This window comes from Dipodomys merriami, unplaced genomic scaffold (assembly GCF_024711535.1).
Source record: "Dipodomys merriami isolate MVZ:Mamm:240054 unplaced genomic scaffold, mDipMer1.0.p SCAF_44, whole genome shotgun sequence".
Classification (NCBI taxonomy): domain Eukaryota; kingdom Metazoa; phylum Chordata; class Mammalia; order Rodentia; family Heteromyidae; genus Dipodomys; species Dipodomys merriami.
Window position 1 is genome coordinate 4,967,786 of NW_027206002.1, and position 15,311 is coordinate 4,983,096.

A 15,311-nucleotide genomic window follows, 5' to 3' on the forward strand; every position below is an offset into this window, starting at 1 on the left:
CCGCATCCGCCCCATCACGCCTCCTTTGGACAGTGGGCGGTCCCCCAGGCTCTGAGGTCACTTCCGCATCCGCTCTAGTTCCGCCTCCTCCTCGTCCTCCCCTATATAAGCTCTCTCTCTGTCGGGAGTTCTCTCTGCACGCCCTCCTCTGGGCTGCTCTCACCGGACGGCGGCTGCTGAAACTCCGGAAGGGACGGTGTGAGGAGTCGCTGGGCGCCTCCCTCCTTTCTCTCCACTTCAGTCCTTCCTCAGACCTGGATCTCCCGCCTTGACCATTGTTGGCGGTGCATTCTCGGTTCCATTTCCTGCCGTGTCTGGTGAGTGGCCTGTACCCATGGGCCCTTTGTCTGTCTGTCTGTCCGTCTCCTTTTCAGTGTGGTGCCATGCCAGTGGGTTCCCTCCATTCTCGTTTCGGAGATGCACGAATAGAGAACTTGACTCTCAGATGGAGAGACTCCTCCCCGCTACATCCTCACGGACTCCGCCCTCTATGACTCCCTCTAAAGGACTCCATCAAGCCAAAAGGACCCTCAGAGATCTGGACTATTTGGTAAACGGTCATAGGAAGCATTCAGGCTTTCTTTGCTCTTCTTACTCGTCCCTTCTCTCTGTCTCTCTAAGCAAGCTCCCTCTGTCGACCCTCACCCCTGGGTCTGCCAGGCCTGTGTGTCTGACACAGGTTGGTGGTGGGCAGAAGCGTCCCAGCCATCTCCTACAGAAAGGTAACTTTGTCTTGTAAATACAGTAAGAGCAGTTCAGTCTCTCTGTCTCTGCCCCCCTGTTCTTTAGACAGCACCCATATTTCTTTAGAATGTGCCCCTTCCTTTCTGCTTGTCTGTTGGTCTGCTTGCTTGCTTGCTTACTCAGTAAAGTTCTACCAAGTTTTCTTATCATTGTGACTCGTCCAAAAGTTCGCCATCTTGGCCACAAAGTGGGTTTTCGTGGGACTCCCATCCTTCTGCCAAGCTTAGGCCTGCTTCAAGCTTCTGGTCAGCCAAGCCAGGCTTCCATTTCAAACTAAAGTGCTTTTGTCAGGGAGAGGTTCACCAGGCCACAACTCCCCTCCCCTCCCTTCCCCTATAATCTCTCCCCACTATAAATTCTCTCTCTGCACACCCATGTCGGTTGCGGGCTGGCAGTTTGGTTCTCCTAATAAACTCTCTTCTGCCTGAACCACATGGAGGTCTCCTTTTGCCAACCCTTACACCTGGAAAGAATGAAGATGTTTTAAAAAGCCCAGATTTAGGGGTCAGCTGCATTTTTCTAAACAGATAGTGAATATTTCAGGTTTTAGGGATCATACTGGCTGTTACACTATTCAGTGCAGTCATTGGAGCACTCAGTCAATCAGGGACACCAGCCAATGGGAAGGAGTTTGTGTTTCCAGCTGGAACTTCCTCCAAAAGTGGGAGTTGTTTGTGAGCCTGGGACCTAGATGGTGTTTTGGTATTTAAATTTGTATGCCATTAAACATCCTGGAGACACAAATCCACTGCCTTTAGTCATACATTATATGGGTGTAGACAAGCTGTGAAGACTGACTTGAGCTGGACACTGGTGTCTCAAGCCTGTAAGCCATAGCTACTCAGGAGGCTAAGATCTGAGGATTGTGGTTTGAAGCCAGCCTGGGAAAGGAAACTAAGATTCTTATCTGGAATTAACTACTAAAATGGTGGAAGTCACTCTAGTGGTAGAATGTTAGCCTTGGGCAACAGAAGCTCAGAGACAGTGCCCAGGCCCTGAGTTCAAGCTCTGGGATTGGCACAAACAAACAAAAAAACCAAAAATCCCCCCCCAAAACCCCCCAAAACCTCAAACCAAAAAAAAAAACAAACTCTGACAATATAGAAATAGCAAGAACAAATTGGACTTTATGAAATTTCTGCACACTTTTGCCAGGTCCATCAATTTTGCATGAGCATGTTTTGAGAAGTAGAGGCATTTAGTTTTAACTTCAAAACTCAAAATAAAAAGGGGAGATGGGGGCGGGGACAACTCAATTCTGTCTCCTCTTAGGAACCAGTTTGAAGTCTCAAGCATGAAATTACCCAAGATAAAAACTTTGGAAGTAGCTGGGCACCAGTGGCTCATGCCTGTAATCCTAGCTACTCAGGAGGCTGAGAGGATTGCAGTTGCAGTTCAAAGCCATCTAGGTCTGGAAAGACCATGAGACTAATCTTGACAAATCACTCAAAAAAGTGGGAAGTGGCTCAGTGGCTCAAGTGGTAGAGTGCTCGCCTTGAGCAAAAGAAGCACAGACGATGCCCAGGCCCAGAGTTCAAGCCCCAGGATTGGCAACCAAACAAAACAAAAACCAAAATCCTTGCAAAGGAATCCCCTCCTGAAAGGGTGCAGAACAGCTCTAACAGTGACGATGCTTTGTCCACCTCCCCCTCCCAGTAAAGCTTGTTGGACCAATGCTCTAACTGTGAGGCCAGCCTGACCTTGGACCTCCATCGCTGCTTGATGAAGCCAGCCCACACAGCCACATGGCTTCCCATTGACTTCCTGTCAGGGGGAGGTAACCAGAGTTCCTGACACAGGGCTCCTTTCTGCCTCTTTGCTACAAGGGGGACTTTTAAGCTCAAGGAGCCCAAGTCAGGACACTGGGGTCAGGTGGGGTGGGGTGGGCTCATGGGAAGAAGAGATCAGCATATATGAAATCTGATCTGAGTTCAAGGCACTGGGAAATGTGGGCAAGTCTCCGTTGAAATCCTCTGGCCTGCAGGTGTGCATAGAATGACAGGGTGTCAATTTGGAGGATGAGCCCAGAACACACATGCTTAGTATATGCTGCTGGTGCAAAACACCATGAGTTCAAGCCCATAAAGATGCAGATACACAGAGGACAGCTTCAATCAAAATATGTCATTGGCTTCTTCCTTTCCAGGTTCACTGTTAGGATGCACTGATTTCCCATTCTCTCTCCCTCCCCCTCCTCCCCTTTTCTTTCTGATCCTGGGTCTTGAACTCTGGGTCCGGGCGTTGTCCCTAAGCTCCTTTTGCTTAAAGCTACCACTCTACCACCTGAACTACAGCACCACTTCTGGCTTTTTCTGTGATTAATTGGAGATAAGAGTCTCACAGACTTTCCTGCCCAGGCTGGCTTTGAACCATGATCTTCAGATCTCAGCTTCCTGAGTAGCTAGAGTTATAGGCATGAACCACGCAGCCCTCATTCTCTTGTTTACACCTGGCAAACAGGCTTCCATCTCAGAAGAGAGGAGTCAGGAGCTGTAAAAGCTTGACTCTCCCATTGTTCTTTCCAAAGAAACACTACTGCTTAAGAGTTCTCCTCTCTTGAGTCCTCGTCAGTACATCAGGAGAGGCAGATAGGGCTCTTTTCTCAGCAGGTGATGCTTTGTTGCCCACCTGAGTAACTTCCTCCACCTCCAGATGAAGTTCTCCAATGTGTCCTTTGTAGCTACCATGCAACAGTCAAATATTTCTTGGCTGCCTTTCATGCAGCAACAGTTATTAGTTTATCCATCTAGGTGGATAAAGTCGTCAAATATCTAAAATATATTTAAATATATGCTTATACTTAAATATATTAATTTATACTTATGTAAGTTTACATTTAACTATATGTTAAATATATATAAATATTAAATTTGTATTAGATACAATTGAATATATATTTACATATTCAATAGGTAGAACATTTTGAGGTAGGTGCTGGGTTGGATCCTGAGAAAGTCCTTCTGAGGTGGACACTGTCACATGACTTTATCTTTGCAAGGCAGAATGGCCTTGTAAGGATGAGGGCTTTGTCTTCAGTTTGGGTTCAAATGCCTCCTCACTACTTCCTAGATGTTTGAACTTTGTGCACCTCACAGAACCCATGTGTGGTTCCCTTTTCATTATCTGTAAAAAAAAGGGGGGGGAATTATAGCAAATAACTTTGTAGAGGCTGAGGTTATGATAGCATGCATGAATATATGTAAATTCTAATAAAATAGTAGATAAACGTAATATGTTTAAATAATTGTTCAGACTTGGAAAAGGATGGTGTGTTTTTCCATTCATTTCTTTCCTTTTTTATTTATATAATTAAAAAATTATCTTTAAGTAGTTGTGCAAAGGGTTTTAATGTAACATGTCAATTTGTGGGTACAATGCATCTGGATCCATGTTACCCCTTCCAGTGTTCTCCCCGTCTCTCTCCACAGCCATCCCCACAAATTACCTGGTATGTTTTTTCAATATTAGGTTGAAGGACAGTCTAACTGACCTATCTGCTGATTATTTATTTAATTCTAACACACAGTACCATTTCTGGCCTTGCTATTTTTAAATTTTCTAACAGGATAATGCATGTTTATTCTATTTTAATTAGCCTGTGTTCGTCAGAGGGATACCCTTCTGGTAGTTCCACACATGCATACACTTACTTTGATCAGATTCACTCCCTTGGTTACTCTGTCTTACCCCAGATGCCCCCAGTGTTTAAGTCATTTTGGCTGGGTTTCCTTATTCTGTTTGCATACATGTGTATGAAGCTCTTGGGGCCCAGCCACCCCGTGGTCTTGCTGTTTGTGTGGGTAAAGACTTGGTCTCCGAAGTTTCATGTTCACACAACGATCTTGCTCTCTAGGGTTATGAGTGGTTTCTGTCTGTTGCTGATTACTTTCAAAGATGACAGTTTTCTGGTCCCGCAGGATTCTAACCTAATAAGCTTCACAAACTTAACTTGACATATTTTTCCTCCTACGTAAGTCTCCTTTTTTCAAATACTCTTTGAACCAGGTGTTACTGCCCTGCTGTCTTTCTCTTTAATTAATTTCATCTTTTGCTTGTGTTCATTCCATATTTGTAGGAGTTTTCTTTGTTTTAAAAGATACCAGCTTTAAGTGGCTGTACAACATGTCCATTTATGAGTACGGTATTCCTTGATCGATGTCATCCATTCCATTGTTCTCCCTTCTCTCTCCTTAGCCCCATCCGTTGGGGCTGTATTTTCAACATTTTGAAGGCACATGTGGAACAATGTTTTCTGTTATCATCGTGGGGAGATATGCTTGCTATTATTCTTACATATCTCAAAGGCCAAGGATGTAGCAAGAAGAGCATTGAGCTGCCCGTCCAGATGCTGAAACTATAAAGTCCAGTCAGTTCTACCATTTTCTAGATTTCCTGGTTAAGGTGTTCAGTCCCAGTTTCTGCATCTATAAAAAGGAAGAAAATAACACTCAGGTTAGAGATGGCTTTGTGATCTTCAAGGGAAGGTGACTGGCGAGTGGGGACACAATTATCCTGACACACACTTACACCTGTTGCTGATGCCAGCCCCCAAACTCCCCTCCCCCCCTCCTCCCCTCCATCCCTGGCAGCTTGCCTTGCTCATCTCTCTCAGGAGAATATACCCTGTTGTTCTGCACACATCCCTTCTCCACTGCTGTGTTCACGCCTGCCAGCTTGGCTGTGCAAAAGCTTTCCTATTATAAATCATAAGGACTAGAAGTTAATGGCATTGCATACTAAGTTTTACATACCTTAAATGAGTCATCTTCTTTCTTTCTTTCTCTCTCTCTCTTTTTTTTTTTTTAACTCAGATCCAAATGAGATCAGCATTAATATACCCAGTTTATGGCTAGGAAACTTTTTGACTCAGAGTTGAGATGCTCAGCTAAATCCTGGATTCCAGTCAATACCTGACAGCATCCCCAAATAATGTATTTCTTCATTGGCAGAGCCCTTGGTACGTACGAGCTCCCACTGTGACTGGCACTGGGCAGTGAGTAAGAGACAGTACCCACCCTATAGAGGCTCATGGAAAGAATGTAAAAGAAGAGTTGGTATTTCCCACATGAGCCGCATCTCCACGATGGCTGGCTAATTGGAGATAAGACTCATGGACTTTTCTTCCTTGGGGCTGGCTTCAAACCACAATCCTCAGATCTCAGCCTCTTGAGTAGCTGAGATCACAGGTGCAAGTCACCAGCACCCATCTGGTACCTCCTTAATGGTGGTGATGTGCAAGATAAAGCTACATCCAGTCTTCTTTATGTGTCGCCTCAACATGGCCAGGTGGACAATGCTCTCTTTGTTTTGTGGCTCACAAAATAATTCGGGGAGATGCAGTCACTCGTCCTCAGGCCACACAGTTGTACTGACTCTGACTTCTTTCTGCCTGTAAATTCGGTTGATGCCAGACCACTGCCCCTGGACTAGAAGCAGCAAGTGAAGGGTAGCACACATTCTGGGCACACTGAGCTTGCTTAACACTGCCTGGGTCCCAGCAAAGGCTGTAGTCAGTGTAGTTGATGCTTAGCACACAACTTCTCCCGTAGGCTGCAGGGGGTGTGACTGCCTGGGGAAATGGCCACATGGCCCTTGAACTTACATATGGCCCTAACTCACAGTCCAGTGCACGGGACAGATGTGTGAATGGGCACTTGTGACACAGCAGGGTAACCAAGGTGCTGGGGGTGTACCATGGTAGTCCCAGTTAAGTCTGAGGTAGATCTCTTCCCCAAAGCTGCACCTCATTTACTTATCCCTCTCCTCACCCCCAAACCCCAGAAGGTATGTTCTTATAGTTTGCCCTCCCTGTGTGTTCTCATTACGCCATCAGCCCCCATATGCTCCTTGGATTTGACTTGAAATATTTTTCTTAGCTGGGTAGATTTGTATTTCCAAATCCTATTTCCTTGGGCTAATGTGAACACGAGTTCTCACTGCAAATCAATGGTATGCTGAAGTGGCACACAGGAGCGTGGAGAGGTCAGGGTTCCTAAGCCTTGGAGCAGAATCAAAGAATAAATGCATAACATACAAAAGTTCTTCCATGCTCGTGGATGGCAGCAAGGTATGGATGCTCATTTGCAGGGCCTTTCCCGAGCTCCGTGATGCCCTTCCAGCTGGGCTGGAGGCTGCTTGAATGTGGATATTGGATGTGTCTCCAAGCTATTTTTGCTGGTGAAATCTACAAAATAACCTGCATTAACACCTTCTCCCTCATTCTCTCATTGATCATAATACACATGTGAAGAATACAATATTCAAACAGCCTAAAGGAATTCTGCCTTCCATTCTTAGGAGGGAAGGTGGCTATTCTTACACCATGCATCTTTGTCTATATATTCCTAGAGAAACCAAATTTGTATACATGAGTCATACATGTAAGTGCATATATAGTCACATATATGTAGTATAGTCATATGTATGAATGCATATATCCTATTTTTATATCATGGCAGCATGTTATAGTACTGTCTTGCACATTCCTCTCTTCTCCCCACCCCCATTTATTGATTTATTTTGTATATTACCTGTAAACCAATTTCTTCCATTTCCATGGCTTATTGGTATTTCAATGACATATTTCTTTTGACATGTATTATGAATGTTCTTGGTCTTTAGCTATTATATAGTACACTGAAATGAAGAATATATTATAAATTATATATTCTTCATTTGACAATATCTAATAGTATCATATATATTGTTAGGTTATATATTGTATAATGTAATCATATACTGTATAGTATGTGTTATATATCATAACATAATGTGCAACACATATACATGTATTACACTATGTATTATGTTATATATCATATATGTATTATGTATTACATATATATTATATATAGTTTCCCTCTATATACATATTCCTTTTGGATATTTTTCTAAAAGTTTGCTCAAATGTAGTATATATACGTCATATATGCATATATATTATATATGTCATATAAGTTATATATTATATAACAAAATCATATACAGAACATGTTATAGATCATAATACCTAACATATATACCTATTATGCGTGTATTATATGTTATATGTATCATATGCATTACATATACGTGTTATGTATATGCCATATATATTATGGACAGTTTGCCTCTCTGAGCAGGTTCCTTTCGGATACATTGCTAAAAGTGGAATGTTCAAATGAAATGACAGGTGTATCTTGGTTTGCTCAAAATTACCCAGTTGTCTTTTAAAAACGTGGTATAAATCTATACTCCTATCAAAAGGACGAGAAGGTGTCTGTTTCCACATAGATTCCGTGAGTGATTTTAATCAGCTCCTGAGATGTGCAACAGTGAACAAGGTGTTTTTAAATTTTTTTCATTACTTTATGTTTTGCAAAGGGAGATTTCATCATTACATTTCCACACAGCTTTAAAATAGAACACAGGTGTTTTTTTTTTTTTAAAGAGTTGAGTGCAAGTTTGATTCAAGAGGATATGGATTAACATGCAAACACATCACCTGAGCAGTTGAATGGCTGCATTGCAGGGCCAAAACCATGTCTCTTTGGGTTTGCCAGACATAAGAATAATTCTGTAGCTGAGTGCTGGTGGCTCATGCCTGTAATACCAGCTACTTAGTAGGATAATATCTGAGGATCACGGTTCAAAGCCAGACCTGACAGAAAAGTCTGTGAGTGTTTTATCTCCAATAACCTACTCAGAAAAAGCCACAAGCAGCACTGTGGCTCAAGCGTGCTAGCCTTGAGCACAGAGAGGCCCAGGGACAGTGCCCAGGCCCTGAGTTCAGGCCCTCGGGCTGGCAAAAAAATAAAAGGATGTCTCTTTATATCCTCATAATATTAGGATGCATTTTGACGTGTGGTTTGTTTTGTTTTTGATCTTTTTGATTTCCTAGTGACAGCTGCATACCTCCTGATTGTGCTTTCTGGAAGGTTGACTTTGTTTTTGTCTCCCCCAGTTCTCCTTTGTTCCTTCAAAGGTTACCACCGACCTCAGCATTAGGCCTGGCCACTTCACCTCATGTCGTGGCTCTGTGTTCCCAGCCCCTTTTCCTGGTGGGTCTTCAATGGATGACCTTATCACTCCAGGAGGCAAACATACACTGTACTGATCTGCCAAGCTCAATATCCTTTTGCTTAAATGTTAGATGGATTTATGTTATTGCTCTGGAAAGCAGTGATCCAGGAAGGAATTAGTGTTCTGAGAGGGCTGTGGTCTTGTCAAAATGGCAACAGGAGATGGATACACTCACCCCAAAGCCACGGGCTCGGGTCTGGTCTTTCAACTTTCTTCCTTTGGTTATTGGTACCTTGTTTGCGTTCAAGGATTGTTAGATTCTTGTGATTCTGGAATATATGGTGACACCAGCTCTGCCTTAAGAGACTCTCAGTGTGGCTACAAAAAGAACATGAGCGCGCACGCGCATGAGCGCATGCACACACACACACCACACGAGCGCGCGCGCGCACACACACACACCATACAAGCGCGCGTGCGCACACACACACACACACACACACACACACACACACACACACACACTGTCTGTTATGGGCTTGTGTGATGTTACCAGTGCTGAATCTGGCCAGGCTGGGACCTATTGAATGGGAGATTTTGAAGGGAGCATTTACTTCTGGACTATGGCCCAAGGTAGACTAGATTAGAACAGTCAAGAGTCATGTAAGTGACTGCTCATTCCTAGGAATTATTGTTATGATCCCAATGTTTTCCATTAATAGCATGCCTTCTTCTCTAGAGCTGGAATGCTCTTAAATGTTTACAAGAAGTAGAAACCAGGAGAGTTGTGCTGTTGGGGACAGGGTATACTGGATTTGGACTTGGGTGATGTGTGTGTGTGTGTGTGTGTGTGTGTGTGTGTGTGTGTGTGTGTGTGTGTTTGTGTTTGTTTGTGTGGGCTGGTCCCTGGGGCTTGAACTCAGGGCTTGGGTGCTGTCCCTGAGCTCAAGGCTAGTGTTGGGGGTGTGTGTGTGTGTTTGTGTGTGTGTGTGTGTGTGTGAGTGTGTGTGTTTGTGTGTGTTTGTGTGTGTGTTTGTTTGTGTGGGCTGGTCCCTGGGGCTTGACCTCAGGGCTTGGGTGCTGTCCCTGAGCTCAAGGCTAGTGTTCTACCATTTGGGCCACAGTTCCACTCCCAGCCTTTTGCTGATGAGTCTTTCCTGCCCAGGCCGGTTTTGAACTGCAGTCCTCAGATCTTAGCCTCCTGAAGTAGCTAGGATTACAGGTGTGAGCCACTGGCGCCCAGCAACTGGCTTGAGTGTTTTATTTTAACTTTATCACTGTGACTTTGGATATATGACTTAATCTATTAGGTTTACCCTTTATAAAACAATAATAATTCCTGCTTGTCTTTTTTGGGGGTTCCAGTCATGGGCCTGAAGTTTGGGCTTGGGCACTGTCCCTCAGCTCTTCAGCTCAAGGCTAGTGCTCTACCACTTGAGCCACAGCATCACTTCTGGCTTTTTTTTTTCTGCTTATGTGGTGCTGAGGAATTGAACCCAGGGCCTCATGCATGCAAGGCAAGCGCTCTACCACTGAGCCACCTTCCCAGCCCAATTCCTGCTTGTCTTAATCAGATTTATCAGTTAATTTGATAGTCAGATAATTTGGTGACAATTTTGAACTGTGAGGCTTATTATTACTCCACTGGCAAGGGTGCAGAAACTAGGTGGCTTATTTACTTGTGACTTATAATTCTTGCAACTAACAACTGATAGAAACAGTTGTGTCTATTTTGCAGATGGGGAAATAAACATTTAAAGAATGTAAAAAACTGGATTAAGGTTACAGAATTTACCCATTTGGGGAGTGGTCAAGCTCAGTGGGTAAAAGACTAAAACTGGAACTCAGTCATTACCTTTGAATAACAGTTCCCCCCAAATGACATGTGTTTCTCTAGCCTAGTAGGGCTCAACAGAAAGTGGTTGTGTTCTTCAGGAAGCATTTGACAACTTCCGGGGTCACTTTTGGTAGTTGCAACTGGAGAAAGGAGTGTAATAATCAACCTCTAGTGGGCAGAGTCTTGTGATACTCTTAAAGATCTTATGATACACAGGACTGTGCCCCCAACCCCTGTCCACCAATAGCAAAGATTCACCTACTCCAAAATCAGCAGTGCCAAAATTGAGAAGCTCTGCTAACCAGCATGTTTCCAAAAATTTTCTTATACAGAGAAGATAAAAGGAAGAAATCTTTCCCTGCTCATCTACTTTCCCCCTCTTGTATATGCTTGTCACCTCCTCAAACTCTATAGCATTGATTTATTATGTTTACCTAATGTCTCTATTCCGTGGAAGGTAAAGTTCCCAGGTGCAAAGACATTGCAATTTTCACGGTTCCTCCAGTGCTTAGAATAGAACGCATGCTTAGAATAGAACTTACATTTCAGTGTACAAGAAATAGTTGCTGCATAAATGAGTGCAGGGTTGAGTTCGCTGTAATGAATGTGGGATCACCAAGTATAGGGAAAGGTAAGGGTAAAAACTTGGATCCTAGGATGAGAAGTTGGGAGTGAGGCAGATCTCTACCAGGACTTCCGATCAGAGAGGAGGCTGCATTCAGAACTTTGCTGTGCAGCTCATAGAGTGTCCCTAGGCCGCTCTGTGAATTGAGAGGCATTGTATCTCCATGCAGCCTGTGTTCATCCCCATATACTGCTGCCAGGGCCTTGAACACAGGGCCTTGTGCTCTTCTTTCTCAGTGTTTTTGCTCATGGTTGGTCCTCTTATCCCATGAGTCATGACTTCACTGCCAGCATTTTGCTAGCTGGGCTCGCTTAGTACCAAGATTCTCAGATCTCAGCCTCCCGAGTAAGCTAGGATTGCAGATATTCACCATGGGGCACCTGGCACCCTTTCTTGTTTTGTGAAGACCAGATTGTTTGCAGCCCCTGCATTAAATGTATTTCCCAGCAGGATTTGCCACATCACTTTAGCGGCTGCTCCAGCAAACTGCAGAGTTCATGTAGTCCCCTCTGCCCTGTTGCTTGCATTAGAGGAAGAGAAGAAAGAAAATAAAGATCATAAAAGGCTCTTGGTTATTACTATTTTAAGGAGAATGATACATTCTGAGAAAAACGGAACAAAATGAAGCTCCATTACAACCATTATGTAAATCATTCCCTCCTTACATTCTGGTCTTCTTCATGTCCAAGTTCCTCGGACAAGTCCAACCTGCAGGCTATAACGAAGTTGAGAAGTGCGCCCTTTTAGATTCTTTAGGTTCTGTAAAGTTTTGATTAGGGTTAGGTGAAGTATCTGTACTTATTTATTTTTTAGTGGGGAAAGATCTCCTCTTAATAACTATCCAGAATCTCGTAGACTCAGATGTTTAATGTCAGGTAAGTGCAATCCTTTTGATTGTAAGGGACAGAGAGCCAGAGACATCTAGACAAGACTAGATGAGTAGATGAACGGCTTGGCAGTATAGGAAATGGGGATTTCACAGCCATGCGATATAAAATCCAAGGAGTAAGCTCACTTCCTGGAGACAGTAATGTGACTAAAGATATTTGTGGTGCGGCTGCAGCAGGTGTGCTTGTGGCTTCGCACTCTGATGCCTTGATCAAATTCTATGTCTTCATCTGGGCTTCAGGTGCATTTCCTTTATTATGGCCCATGTTCTGATCTGTTTCTTTACCTTAGTCCTTCTGCACATGGTTTCTAGTGGTTTCTGTGTTTGTCCGGCACTTCCTTTTCTTTTCAGTGGCAAATTCTGGGGGCTGACCGGAGGGTTTTGGTCTCCATGAGAATTAGGACATGGTTGAGCTCATGAGTCAGGGTTTATGACCTTGGTTCAGGCAAAATCTCTGGGAAGTTGGTGATTGATGGGGGTCATTGGTATAAAAACCTCCCTTGGATTGAAGTGTGATTTTCTTTTATCTTTTTTCTTTTTGTTAGTCATGGGGCTTGAATTCAGGGCCTGGGCACTGTCCCTGAACTCTTTTGCTCAAGGCTACTGCTCTACCACTTTGAGCCACAGCACCACTTCCAGTTTTCTGGTGGGGTTTCCTGTCTGGGCTGGCTTTGAACTGCAATCCTCAGATCTCAGTCTCCTAAGTAGCTGTGGCTCAAGTGGTAGAGGGCTAACCTTGAGCATAGGTTCAGAATAGCACCCAGGCTCTGAGCTCAAGCCCTGGGATCAGCACAAAATGTGTGGCATTCATGCTTTATACTCAAATAAGTTCCTATTATGTTTCCTTTTGGTTGTAAGAACAGAGGTTAGCATCCCTTCTCTGAAGGTTGACAAAGTGTGGATTAGGGAAACAGTGAGTTGCCGGAAGATGACAAAGTCTTACAGGTGAATGGAATAGAAAGCTACCTTTGGGTGGTGCCAACACTAATTAGTTTTTTTAAAACATGATCTGGAGAGTAGCTATCTTTAGCTCAGTGAAGTTCAGGGTCTCTGTGAAAATCTTAAACTATTGATGATCTCCCCTTTGGTCCTGCCTGTGCTGCTCATTAGCTGTTTGAAAGCTTGCTTTCTGCTCACAAAGAAATCTTCTTCTTCCTTTTTTTTTTTTTTTTGGTATTAAGTGCACTTTTCTCTTGCAGTGTGAGATATACTAACCTTTGCTACTTGGAAGGAAAAAAAATCACATGGAATATGTTCACACATTCGGAGCACTTTGCGTTAAGAACTGGCTGGTCCCTCCCCCAGCCTCTCAGAGAAAGGAGTTCTTGAAAGATCTTGGTGGCTCTTCTTGTTGCCAGGAAGACTTTTAACTCCTCTGGTACAGGGGTGGCTAGAACTCTAGCTAGCTTTATGTAAGTCTAGGCTCCAACTTCACAGACTCATTAAGCAGTATTTAAAGGAACCTAAACTGCTATAGACGGCAGCCAGGGATGTTTTTTTTTCAGCCTGGTCTCCATTTCTTGGCACAGAGGCTTGCTGAGAAGCTCTTCTTTTCAATGTCTTGGTGTTCAGTGCTCATTTGGGCCAGGTGAACTATCTGGATGCCTGTGGCTAACAATTGTTAACTCAGGCTTTTCTTCCTGTTATATGTAAAAGAAAAGTTACCATCTTGCTGGGCTTATGCCTATAATCCTTGCTAACTCACAAGAGTGAGATCTGAGGATTATGGTTTGAAGCCAGCCTGGGCAGGAAAGTCCTTGAGACTCTTACCTCCAATTAACCACTCAGAAAAAGCCAGATGTGGCACTGTGGCTCAAAAGTGGTAGAGCACTAGACTCGAGTGAAAAAGAAGCTCAGGGATAGCTCCTAGTCCCTGAGTTCAAGCCCCAGGACTGGCAATAAATAAATACATAACTACATACATGAATAAATACCTTTACATGAGCCTCTCCATAAATATTTAAGCCCCCAAAACAGCTGATAGGGCTGAGCCTGCAATTTAGGAAGGATAGGAATACAGATCGGGAAAAGGAAGAAATCCAGACAGAGCCTTGGGATATCCAATTGCTGCCTTTTATTGGTCTCTGCTGTGAGACTTCAAGTGTTCCAACTAACCTTGTAGACCCCCCCCCCCCCGGCTGGTACCCCAGAACTGGGGAGGCGGGGAGGTTTCACGGAGCTTCAGGCTTTCTAGATGAGACACTCAGCAGATTAGCCTTGACTTTATTGCCCTTCCCATGCTTTGCTCCAACGTCTTCATGAAGACAAATCACAGAATTCAGGATGAGTACGTGGAGAAAATGACTGCTGAGCCCCTCCACTTGGCCCCACAGGCAGCTGCCTTGGTCTAGGGCCTTCATTGGCCTTTCCTTCTTGTCCTGCCATTGTCTGAAAGCTACTTGTGCAAGCAAAGATCGTCTCCTTCCAGGCTTCTTCAGTGTTCTTAATTGTAAACTGGCAGCATCGAACCTATTTAATGCTTTTTGTGTGCTATGTCCCTGGCTCAGATCCACAAGGTCCTTAGTTTTGCCTTTCCAATTTAATGTTCTTTCTGCTCTTTACTTTTCTCCTTCAGCTCTGCTCTTGTCCTTTATATCCTGTCCCCTTTCTTCTGTTCCCTTTTTTTTCTCATGCCTCTATTCACCCGTGCTATTTCTATCCTTTTTCCCTTCTCACCCCTCGGAAGGGGACACTTTAATATTTTTGCTTCATTTGTTGTGGATAACAGAGAACATGGTACATTCACATTCCATCCATCCATCCATCCCTCCACTTTGTAAATATTTAAGAAGCACTAATATCAGCCTCTCCTGAGATTATTGAGGAATAAGACAGGTAGAGAACCTATCTATAGTCTGAGGGAAAATCCTGAGCCATACCTCAGATCCTTATTTTTATTCCTATTTTTGCTGGTCTTGGGGCTTGAACTCAGCCTGGGTGCTGACCCTGAACTCAAAGCTAAAACTATACCATTTGAGCCACAGCTCCACTTTGGGCTTTTTTGGGGGTAGTTTAGAGGAGATAAGAGTCTGTCCCACAGACTTTCCTGCCCAGGCTGGCTTTGAACTGTGATCCTCAGATCTCAGGAATAGCTAGGATTACAGGTATGAGCCTTCTGTGCCCAGCTTAGTTTGCTTTTTAGATGAGTCTCTTATTAACTTTGTCTTGGCTGGCCTTGAACTGTGATCTTTCTACCTCTGCCTCCTGGGTAGCTG

The 15,311-nt window shown here is 43.8% G+C and overlaps 1 protein-coding gene across 1 annotated transcript in view; it reads left to right on the forward strand.

Annotated features, from left to right (window-relative positions):
• Positions 1 to 201: 201 nt before the first annotated feature.
• The window catches only part of Sgcd (sarcoglycan delta), a 913,825-nt gene continuing 898,715 nt past the window's right edge, over positions 202 to 15,311 (forward strand). Inside the window, exon 1 of the mRNA XM_069993889.1 lies at positions 202 to 317. The gene's annotated coding sequence lies outside the window, so the exon portion shown is untranslated. The remainder of the gene's footprint in view (positions 318 to 15,311) is intronic.